This window comes from Oryzias latipes, chromosome 23 (assembly GCF_002234675.1).
Source record: "Oryzias latipes chromosome 23, ASM223467v1".
In the NCBI taxonomy this organism is placed as follows: domain Eukaryota; kingdom Metazoa; phylum Chordata; class Actinopteri; order Beloniformes; family Adrianichthyidae; genus Oryzias; species Oryzias latipes.
In genome coordinates, this window is record NC_019881.2 from 10,950,731 (window position 1) to 10,962,941 (window position 12,211).

General features: G+C 39.7%; 1 protein-coding gene across 1 annotated transcript in view; it reads right to left on the minus strand.

Moving 5' to 3' along the window:
• LOC101160208 (angiopoietin-4) overlaps positions 1-9,557 on the minus strand; it is a 34,733-nt gene extending 25,176 nt beyond the window's left edge. The window contains exon 1 of the mRNA XM_023952269.1: positions 9,548-9,557. The gene's annotated coding sequence lies outside the window, so the exon portion shown is untranslated. The remainder of the gene's footprint in view (positions 1-9,547) is intronic.
• Positions 9,558-12,211: the final 2,654 nt, after the last annotated feature.

Consider the following 12,211-nt stretch of genomic DNA (forward strand, 5'->3'; position numbering starts at 1 on the left):
CGGTTGGGTGGCTGCCTGGAGTGCGGAGCGGGTCTCCCTTGGGGGGTCCTGGCTCGTACCTGGGGTTGGGGCGGGGGGATGCCCGGAACTCCTGGGTTGTGATGGGGTGCTCGTCTGGGGCTGTGGGCATCCTTCTCCGGTGGGGCCCTGCGTTGGGCTCTCCCGGCGCGGCGGGGGGCTGCTCTCCTGGTTGGGCTGGGGCGGCGCTCTCTTTCCCTCCGCGCCTCCCTGCTCTCTGGTTCTGGGGGCCTCGTGGCGGTCCTGCTTGCCCTGGCCTGGGTGGCGGTCTTGGTCGCCCGGGGGGCGGTTGTTCCCTGCCTGTTCCCGTGTGGCGTTGGGGGGATTCCGGCTGCCGCTGCTGCTGCGGCGGGAGTCTTGGGGTGGGGATGGCTGGGCACTCTCCCTCCTTCTTGTCACGTTCCACCATCCATTTTAGAAGAACATAAACACTCACCTGAGCACAGGTGTTAGCTCACCTTTGCACTAACAGTTTGCATGATTGAATGACTGAAATATTTCACACTAGTTGGTTTTAAGGCATAAGTATGCGTGTGAACACTATCTGTTTTGTGTGCATGTCGACATGTGGACATTTTTGCAGCTAACAGGTGTGTTGATAACATTCGAGTGTGTGTGTTGACAGGCCCCGCCCTTTTTGTACTACATTTGAACCTTACCGTAATGATAAACAACCAGTAAACTTGTTGCTTTATGCTGCTTCATGGTCTTATCCCCCCTCCCCTCCCATTATCACCCTCCTACCCCCATCTCTCTCTAACATCCCTCCCTTTTTCTTCCCTTCTTTCCTTTTCCGTCCGGTCCAACACCCAAAATTTTCAAACATGGTTGAAATTAATAAAGTTTGGCCTCAATTACAAAAGGGGTTTATTCAGACATACCTCTGGTTTGTCTGAAGATTAATAACCCCTATTGTTAAAGTAAAATATGTCCAACACAAGAAGCCCTCAGCTCTCATCTGCCTGCCCAGCTGTTGGACAGGACAACTTAAAAAAAAAAAGAAACTAGGTGACAGTGTGCAGGTGGGGGTTTTGTCTGGCAGTCATGGTTATCTGAACAACAAACATTTTAATGCTTGGATGACATCGGTGATGCCATCAGTATGTTTATTTCAATTTCATTTATATTCTGATATTTGTGGGAACATTATTCAACAAGTGAAATAGTTAAATGGCACAATATTTTCAAAAGTTTAAAATAACAGTACATTTCTGTTTTATTTCAAGGTTATCAAGCTCTCATCCATTCTTTGTTGAAAATAAAAAGAAGTTAAAATGAGTGGAGTTGTCCAGCGTCCTCCGTTGTCTCCTGAGCCATTCGAGTTGGGCAGCATTGGAAATGAAAAGAAATAACTCACCAGTGATGCTGTAATTTCGCATTGCCTCAGCCTCTCATTCATTTCCTCTCTCATTCCCCTTAGTTCTTCTGTTGATTGTTCTTCTGTGTTAGCATTTGTGCTAAGAAGTCTGTCCGGAGGGTCTGGTAATATGTTACCCCGCTGGGAGTGGCGTGTGTTTCAGCCTTTGCGGACGTATCAGCTGGAGGTTCTGGATCATTAGTTTGAAGAGCTTGGCTTATTTGGTCATTCAAAACTAATCTTTTCCAACTCACCTATTCCCCCGATAACTTCCTATTTCTGGCCTATTTATATGTATATTTTATTGTGCATTCGATTGCTTTTATTTTATCTTCACTTTTATGTACGGCAACCTTGGGTTCCTTGAAAGGCGCCTAACAAATAAAATTTATTATTATTATTATTCAACATGAGCAGGTGGGTCATCCCCTCATCCTCAAGGTCCAACAGAGTGTCTGATTGTACATAAGAGGTGATATAGTCCATGCAGCCTTCCTTGTCATGCTGACTGATTTGTGTGGAGTCACTATTGTCTGTAGCGCTGCTTCTTGCCAGTTCACAGAGATTTGTGGTAAAGAGTGTGAATAAGCGTCCTCTAATTTCCCACACCAGTTCTTTGCGTACTGTTGTCAATGTAGGGTTCTGTATTCTTCTTTGGTGCGCTCTGTTATAGTTTTCTGTGACTTATGTGCTTTACTTCCTTTCAGCAGTGCAGTTCCTTTCTGAGGTGAAGATCCTTTGCTCCCTGATCCCCCTCCTTGGACACTCACCGACTGACTTGACTTGAATGGTGTTCCGGTCTCGTAAGTCTCTTGGTTCAGTTTTCACTGGATCTGCTCCTCAATGACTGAAGAGGAGAGCTCCCGGACGAGCCCCCAGTTTGTTACGGCTCCCGGGTGCTGAACGAGTCTCAGAGCAGAAACGACACGAACACTCTCTTTCATTCTCCAAATTGCTTCTATTTAAATGTTTCAACTCATTTACAATTTCAATTCAGTGCATGTTGTCCAATATACAATTTGACAACCAAATTAAGTCTAAATTAAATATCTGACGAATATCTCACATCAGTAATTACTCTCTATATTTCAATACATTACATTTCAATTTCAAAACTAAACAAAAGAATCACATAAGTTTAATTTGCTTTAACTTCTGTAGTCAGCACAAACAAAGGAAATACTTCTTTGTGTTGTTACTTTGGCATATTGTTTTAGCTTATAAATGCTGGACATTCACATTGCACTTTTAGAAATATAATATAATAATAAAAGAAAAATAAATCTGTAAACTTTCATCCCTTTTACAACTGTTACGAAAATCATTGTTTCTGTTGCTTTTAAACATGTTTAAAGTCACGTCAGGAATCTTACAAAACTATTAAAACACGAACAGTCATGGATCCAACTAGTTAACATAGTTGCTATGGCAATACAGGCTCATTTAGCGTGAGCTAACAACATCCTGTCTTGTGAACACAAACTAACGCGATTATACCTGCTACTTCCGGTCCGGCTTTTCCCGCCGAAAATAAATTCAACTTCCCCAATTTACATCAAAATTACAAATCAAACAACACTGGCAATCATCTGGGAAGTAAACCAAAGCTTAGGGCTTTCATCAGTTAGGTTTAAACCACATACTAACCCGTGGAAATATAAAACAAGACGAAGAAACGACACGAACACTCTTTCATTCTCCAAATTACTTCTAACGGGAACAGGAAGTTGATCCGTCTTCAGCCACTTGGAGGCGCTGCCAGAGTGCCTAAAGTTCCGCCCACGAGACTGATAATATAGTTCCTTTTTATTTTCTTTTTTTCCACAGACTACTTTTAATAAATGCATTCAAAAATAAAAGGGGTTTATTCAGACAAACCTCTGGTTTGTCAGAAGATTCATAACCCCTGTTGTTAAAATAAAATATGTCCAAAAAATATGGCCTTCATCTCTCATCTGTTTGTTCAGCTGTTGGACAGGAGAAATTAAAAAAAATAAGTTCCTACATGCACAATACAGGTTTGGCCATTTTTCACCAGCAGACAGCCCGTATCCACCCATAAGGGCAGGTGTGACTGGTGTATGTAATCAGAAGTTAGGAAGCTTCAGCATATTTACCATCTTCAGTTTAACAACGGATTTCAAAATCCAGGGATTAAAAACTAAATCTGATCTATTAAAGTGACGCATCTTCCTTGGTGGTCTCCAAGGACTCAGCAGTTGACTTTTACGACACTGCACTGCTGAACAGGAGGCACTTCAGTACAAGACTCCAGACATGTTTTACCAGGAACAGGAACCAGATCAAAGGTGGGCCACGAGCATATTTTATTCTGTTATGGTCTGTTAGAGGGAATTGATAAAGTACTTAAGATGAAAAATAGATATAAAAATATTTTTTGAACAGTATTGAAACTCAACTGAATTAAAAAAAGCATTGTAACCCTTGTGCTATCCCACCCCTACATTGACGTGTTATCCCTACCATGACAAAGGTGGATAGAGGTGAAGAGGATTTCATGTAATCCATGGACACCAGTGAAGATCACAAATCATGAAGAAAAAAGGACCAGCGCACTGTCTAGTGGGTCTAGATGACCCAACTCCCAATGTTAAAGTGCCTAGGATAGCACAAGGGCTAACGGTGACAGCTGATGATACTTTAACTTTATTTGAGGCCAACGTGATTTTATTTCTGCAGAAATCTCTTCCATTCCACTTTGACTTTCATGGTGCTTGGTGCCAGCTCAGCTTCACAATCAAAGAGTTCAGGAACAGACACTGAGTAAGTTAGTGAGTAAAATCACTTTTGGTACACAGGTTGCAGACAGTCTTCCGGTGCAAGGCTGATCTGTAGGGTGGTGGCTCCTCCATCAGGAGGCAGAGGAAGCTGCTGCAGTCTTAAGCCTTGCAAGCACCTGAAGATACTCATGGAGCAAGAATGTAGAGCCATGAGTCAGCAGAAGAAAACTGTCAGAGATGACGTGGAGCAGCTGCTGGAAGCAGAAGACACCAGTGAAGAGGATTTGTTGGCTCTGCTCATGCAGAGTGCCAGAGCTGCCAGCTGTGATCCCCATCAGCATCCTGGCTGTCAGCAGAGGAAAAGCTGTGGCCTACAACACGATGTGCAGAGTTCTGCTTCTCTGTGAAGGTTGTGTCCTTATCTGGCCACAGACAATTTTCTTCTGATTGTGAGGAATGGTAGGTCTGCAGACACAACACAATAGTACAATTGTCACTTCCATCAGTTTTCTTCAAAGACAAAGTTCAAAGACTCCATAAAAGTGTTGTCTCTTACTTGTAAAAGTGGATAAATCTTTCTTTTCCTCGTGTTGGGAGAAAAGGTGCTCCTTTGTGCACACAGTGAGGAAGGTGGAGATGAAGCTGAGCTTTTCTGCTCCAACATGGAAGTCGGTGTCCTGCAGTCATAACATGTGCAAACGAAGGACTAGTTAGAAAAGGAAATGTCCTCCCTGTTTTGGTGTGGAGGTTTCAAGTGGAAACCAGCAAACATTCCTAAAATGTCCTAATATGAATGACAAGTAAAAAGGTGCTGTCTCCCTCTTGTGGCTTGTGTCGGTTGAGTGTTGGTTGAAAAGAAACAGAGAATTGCACTTTAAAGAGATGTGGGTTTTTTCTAATCTTAGTTTGTATTATATTGCTTCTTGTGTTGGAAAATATTTCATAACACTTGGTAGATTTTTTTGACTAAAATTGCCTTTCAATCAGAATAAATATTGTTATAAATATCCTGGTATCTGTTCAGCAAAAGTAGGGTACAGCCTTGACAGGTCGCCGGTCTGTTGCAGTTGCAGGGACAAATTGCAGCCAATCCGATGACAGGGCCATAGAAATAAGAGCAGAATCACGGAATGCCACTTAGTGAATGAACGCCCAGCTCAACATGCTGAGAAAGAGGCAGTTTGCAATCCAGATTTATAAAAGTTATAAACATATGTGTTTCAGTCATAAATATGATCATATTTATTTGCTCTTCTTTTTAACCCCCTTTGAGGTCAGTGTGGCTTTTCCCAGTATGCATTTTGAGGAAATTAGTGCAACATTATAAGTTGAATGTTCATCCAGCAGAGACCCACTGACCTTCGCTTCATTTCCACCAAATATCCTCCTGTGATGAAAATTGCATTTTTTTTCTTGAAACGATAAATTGTACAGCAGTAATTTTTACAAATTGTGTTCAAAAAGCCGATGTGAAGTTCTCTGTATGCCAATTTTAGTTGTAGCTGCTAAGTTGAACCACAACCAATTTCTTTGTCAAAGAAAAAGATTTGGACTTTTTTTTACCCAGCATGCAGCAGATATTTTTTGTTTCAGAACAACCTGGAAAAAAAAACAAATTAGTTTAGAAGTTTTTTAAATTTTTTATCATTTTTATTCATTTCCATTTTTACATTTTTGCAAAAAAAAAAAAAAAAAGTTTGAAAGATAATCATGTTCTTGGTTGTTTACTTATTTTTATTTCGTAACCAAGCATACCAATTGTCGCAATGTTGCAGGAGCACACTGGTTAAAGACTGCATTTCTTTTGATCTGCACTCTGTATATGAACATTTGGATGAAGGCAATCTCAAGCAAGGATCCTTGTTTTATAGACTATAGTTCTGTTTTTAACCTTTTTAGTTCCTGTGAAACAGATTCACAATTTGAAAACCTTTAGACTTGGTGATGCAATTTGCAAAGAGTTTTAATGTCCCACTCTGAACTGATCTTTTGATCTGTTATAAAAGCATACCCAGTGGTCTTTTCATTATGATTATACAGTTTTTTCCCCAAAATCAATAAACCTGTGTCGTTTTCGATGACATAGTTTCCGCAGAGCAGCAGTAGCTCATTGGAAATTTCACCTCTGGCATCTAATTTCATTTACGGAGGGGCCAACCGTTAAAAAGTTGATCATGCAGCAGTTTGTGCCCGGCTGGAATTACAAGACACAAAGTCTCACATATATCAAATTGGAGCTGTGAAAGAAAAAGCCTGGAGCGAGAATCACAAGATTTTTATCGTTTTGCAATTTCACACCAAGCCTCTTCCAACTGTAGGTGGTAGGCATGGGAAAGTAAACAGTAGCAACAGTTAAAAAAAGCTCCTCCCTGCTGTGTGTGTGTGTGGGTGTGGGTGTGTGTGTGTGTGTGTGCATGTGTGTGTGTGTGTGTGTGTTGGAATGACTACTGTTGTGGGGTAAGGGATGTTTGTAGTATAATGTTTAGTTAAAATAGGCAGGTAGGGCACTGGGGGGGACGCCTCCTGCTTGCTGGCAGTAAAGTCCATGAACAGTTCATTGATAACAGTCTATCTAGTCTCAGCATTTATAGACCTGATAAATCTCAAAGATTGATGCACACAACCAAGTAGGAGTTTTAAATAGTTTTTTATTGAGAATTCTTGACTGAAAAAAGATACTAAAAATCTTTCAAATCTTTTGATAAGGCAGCATGGGAGTGATCATCATTCTGGTGGCCCTGGCTGAGTAGGGCGCACGCCCTTTCCAGGTCGGCCAGTGAAGACCTGAAAACCAACCAATGTTATCCCCCTCTGGATGCCAGTCCCCATTTAGATTGGCAGAGGTGCACGTGTTGTACCACCAACCACCACGGTCATAATCAGTGCATGATGCCACATAAATGTCACCAAATAGAATGCAAGGGTCGCAGCCGTCATTGTCATGGTCGAGGGTGCTAAAGCCAAAGCCATTTTGGTCAATGCCGGGATACGCTCCTCTGATAGCATCACCTTTAGTCAGAAACAGAAAACAAAAGTAAACCTGATTATTCAATGACAAACAGTAGTGTGTATAATTATAATTATATTATCACACTGTATTATTTTTTGTTATTTTTCTATGATCTTCATGTAAGGATGCATCAGTACCTGCAGTTCCACTGTATCTGCCAACACTTAGTCTGTAGTTTGTGCTCTCATCTCCCACCCTGAAGTCTTCATACTCAGCATAAGCACTGCCACCTTCAAAGTCCCACAGGTCCACTCTCAGTTTCCACCTCTTGGATTTGTCTTTGGTCATAGCAGAAATCTTCTCCAGACCGAGCCAGTGATCCCCTGAAGGAATCAGAACAAGCAAAGTTTATTTAGAATATTTTACACTCTTTACTGACAGATAATTGAACCCATTTGTTCACTTTATGCAACATCCAATCAAATCTGAATTTCACACGCTGTTGTGAGGTCAGACATGAACATTTGTGAACTGCAGTTTGGTTTCATGCTGAGGAAGAGATCTGCTGATGCAATATTTGCTTTAAAGATGTTTCTGGAGAAGAACAGAGACAGTCAAAAAGAGCTTCATCTAGAGAAAATCTAGGACAGGATCCAGAGAGAGAAGCTGTGGTTTAGATGGAACTCAAAGAGCTTGTGCTGAATGTTTTGAAGATTAACCCGTTAACAATTGAGTTTTACTACCATTGTTGACTACATTGGTAAGAGGGTGCTGAGGTTGAAGCTACCAGGAAAACAGGATTGAAGAAGGCCAAAGGGAGGCTGATAGGGGTAGAGAAGTAGGAGATGAGGATAAGGATGCAGGGTATAGAGTTAAATGGAGGAAGGTGATTCATTGTTGAGGCCTCTAAATGGAGTAGCTAAAATGCTACACACTGTAGTTTAGACAGTTTAAGACAGGACACAAAGAACTAATTATTCACATACATGAAGCAAATCCAAATCCATTCTTATATGCTGCCCATTCCCTGTCAAAGGCCACTGCTCCTCCAGTACGCTTCTGGATCACTGTCCAGATTCCATTTCCACCCATCTCACAGTAAGCCTGAGCAGAAACAGATGAAGAGATTTATTCATGTTGATAAAGCTTTGATTACAATATATCTCAAAACAGAAATTAAGTTGTTTACACTGGTGTTATTTTTTACCGAATTCAATGGTTTCACACTGAGAAAAAGCTTGATTTAGTAAAACAAAGGAATCTGCTGATTAGAAAGTTGCATCCTCATTTTTGTTATCAACATTTTGATGTGTCCTTGGACCCAAGGTCTTTGCTTTGGTGTTCCATGCAGCAGTAGAATGTCTCACCTATAGTTGCATCAAACAACTCTAGTCTTTGAACAACTTCTAGCTCAGTGATCGGATTCTGAAACAGTCCATGGAAGACGTGAGACTAAAACTGAACAGGTGAAGAAGAGGATCAAACCTCATGTTCTGTTGAAGGGATCTCTGTTTTCTCCATGCTGCTTAATGATGCAACAGCTCACAGATGAAGACTTATTTATGCGAAGGAGCTTAGCCCAGGTCAGCTTAGCTTCTGGTAATGACTTCTTCTCAACAATCAAGTCAAGAAGCTCTAGATTATTTCAGCTCCTCTTCTGTATCTACTGGATTTACCCAAATCTCCATTAAACACACCGATGACCTTTTTCTACATTCTGCTGCTGAATAGGAGGCATTTTTCTAAAGTACTTTTGGATTCCACACTCAACAATATATATCACTTTTTATTGTTGATAAATATGTCAACAGAATTGATAGTTCATAGGAGTTTCAAACTGCTTCCTTCCTGAGATAACGGACTGATTATTTTGTCTAAATTCAAAGAAGAGAAAAAAGCACAAACTCCACAAAAATTCATGTTTGATACCTGAAAGCTGTACGTGAATCCTTCAGGTTGGATGTTGTAAACCCCACTGGCTCCAGTTGGTGAAAAAGTTCGAATGTATGAACAATCAGGTGGTCCACCTGACATGAGAAGAAGAAATGATGTTAAAAAACAATTTCTGGGTGTTAAAGGGACGAAGAATTACCAAAATATTTCCTACCTGTGTGTACTGGTCCACTCTTCTATCAGGAATAAAGAAAAACAAGACATGAGACTTCATATATGGATCAACAGTTATTTACAGAGCATAAGTATTTAGCTTTCTTTACCTGAGTCTGGACAGAGCAGATCAAGAGGAGAGCTAACATGAGTTCAGACCAGCCGGGGAGACCTTCCATCTTGACCTGAGTTTAGGAGAAACACGTCTGTCTCCCAAGTTACAGATCAAACTTATCTCAGAGAAAAAAACATCAGAACTCTTTTAGAGAAATTGAGTGAAAACATCTTTAAAAACACAAGAAACTGCTGCATATAAACTAAGTTCTTTCTAAAAAGCAAATGGTTATAACCTAACAGTTCACAGTGAAGACATACCTGTTTGCTGTGTGAACCTTGAGTTGTATCTCAAAGTCACACAGGAATCAGCGTCTTTTAAACTCTGTCTGGGCTGCCACACCTCCTTCCTCGTCACTGTGAATCTCCTCATTCCTTTTAGGTCAGGCTGAGTGTGAGCATTATTGAAATGTGCACTGCATGTTTTAGATTGGTCCCTAAAGCACAAAAATAGGAGTGGGAGGTGACTTTGCATTTTCTTGTCTGCAAGTTTTTTATTTTGCCAGAGACATACACACTGGGTTGGTAATTTCTGACAGCTCCCAGAAGGTTCTGCAATGAACAAATACATTTCATGTTGGAAAGTGAAGCTGACGGGAAATTTCTCCCTTTTGAAACCAGCCTCCAGTGGTCATTTCAGGCAAGGAAACTTTAGATTTTGTTGAGTTTGTCCATCTCAGGAACACTGTTTTGGGGCTTCCTTTTTTGATAAAAGATAACTCACTAGTGGGTAAACTAGCTTTTCCTTTAGGCAGTTTGTTGAGTTTGGGACATTTGAGAGCCACTAAAATATTCCAGACTTTGAACTGCTTGGCAATTTCTTTCACATCACATTTGTGAGTTCTGTTTCTTTCACAACTACACTAAGAATGTGTCTGGAAAACCCTTGAATGTACAGTTTCATAAGCAATCAAATTATCTAGAATTTGTTTTTCAAAAAGGTACTAACACAACAAGATTTAGAATATAGCTGAACGACATTTCAAATAGTGGTCATTTTAGACCACCTGTTTTCATTGAAGGAGAATAAATGCCTTCTATCATGGATTGGTGATGTAAATGAACCCATTGCAGAAACCAGCTCAAACATGGCAGCCTTTGACAATGAGACAAGTGGGACATGACAACCTGACATTAAATCAGAAAAAAACCCATTACAATTGGCGATGTGTCACCAATCATTCAGATAACCCTGATGCAGCGTTGTCAAAATGAAATTACATCACTCTGGACTTACAAATACAAAACATTATAAAAGAAAACCATGAAAACAGCAGCAGATTTGTTCAAAAGGAATGAATCTAAATAAACTGTTCTAGAAAAAACGTCTTAATTTATATTTTGGAAGAACATTATCTAGAAAGTTTTCAAGATACAGTGTCATGTTGATTTAAGAAGGCGATTCTTTCCAATGAGATTTTCTTTGCTATTATCTGACAAAAATAAACTTCATTATTAGTACAGATTATTGACTACAAAATCAGTGAGATGATGAAAAAAGGCTCCAAATGTCTTACAAGAGAAAGAATATCCCCACACTTAAAAATAAAACAGTGTTTGCATGATACATGCAGTGTAACAAATGAAATTAAAACTCTATTTTTTCAATTATAAATAAAGATTTTTGTAAAACAGGAATGACGCCTTTTTGCCAATGTAAAAAAATTGGTCCTGATGACATTTGGGTCTGTAATGTGAACAGAACCTGTCTTCTGCTTCTTTTTAATGTCGCTGAGAAACGATTTATTGTTTAAAACTGTTGTTTGGAGAAATGGGGTCATGGCAGGTCTGAACTATATCAGCTTGCTAGGGAAACTGCAACAACTTAACCCATAACATGTAATAATTCACAAATCAGCAAAGATTTCAGGCCACCAACTATGTTACATGCGTGTGTGGTCACAAACTAAGATAAGGTAGAATAAACAAAGCATGACAAGCCTCAGAAGAACAGGGAGATCATTTTATTATCATCAAATTATTACAGATATGATCTTTACTGAGAAGAAATCTTTATTTTCTTTCACTGTTGACTTTAAAAAAAAATAATGCTCAAATAGCAGACAAACTTTTTTAAAGTAATGCAATCAAATGCCACCATATTACGAAGTTTAATGGATATACGTAATTTAACTTTTGAGAATAAGAGGGAATAGGAAAATTATACAAAAATAACAACTGTTATACCATCATCAGCTGACCATGTTTCACGTTTTTTTACAAATTTAATCTCCTGGTACCAAACAGCAACATAACAGAGTTGTTTGTGTTCCTATTTAACAAATACATGGAAAAAGTTTTCCCAATTTAAACAGTTTGTGACAGAGAGTTTTGTTCAAGTGTGCCCAAAACCCTAAAAGAATGAAAGAAAACAATGTCAGTCCCTGTCAAGATCAGCAAAGCAAAAAATATCAAAAACAAGGCTGATGAGCCGTAAATTTGATGGGTCATCTGCAAATACACAAGATACCAGTGAGAAAAACCATCAGAAAGCAAGCTGTGATGGTAAGTAATGTAAACCTGGGGTGAAAATGATGAGGCCAAGAACAAAAGGTTAGATAAGTAAATATAAACTAAACTATATGCAAAACCAACCAAGTGAATAAAAGAACAAATAAATGAGATTACAGAAAACTGGAGTCTTGGATTAATCTTTTATATTTAGTGGCAGGAAAGCCCATAAAAAAGCAGCACCTTGATGACAGAAAAAATGCATACCTATTCCCTTTGTAAAAACGACTAAAACAGATCCCCACATGTGCATTTTTTTCTAGTTTTAGCCCCCAGTTTGATTTCAGTCGTCACCTGATTAATGGTTCAAATCCCAGCCCGGACAGTTTTCATTTTAAAAAATTTTCTAAGCTGCATTCACACCGGATGAGATTCGCGAGTCAAATTTGTACGGACACCTATGTTTTGACGCAC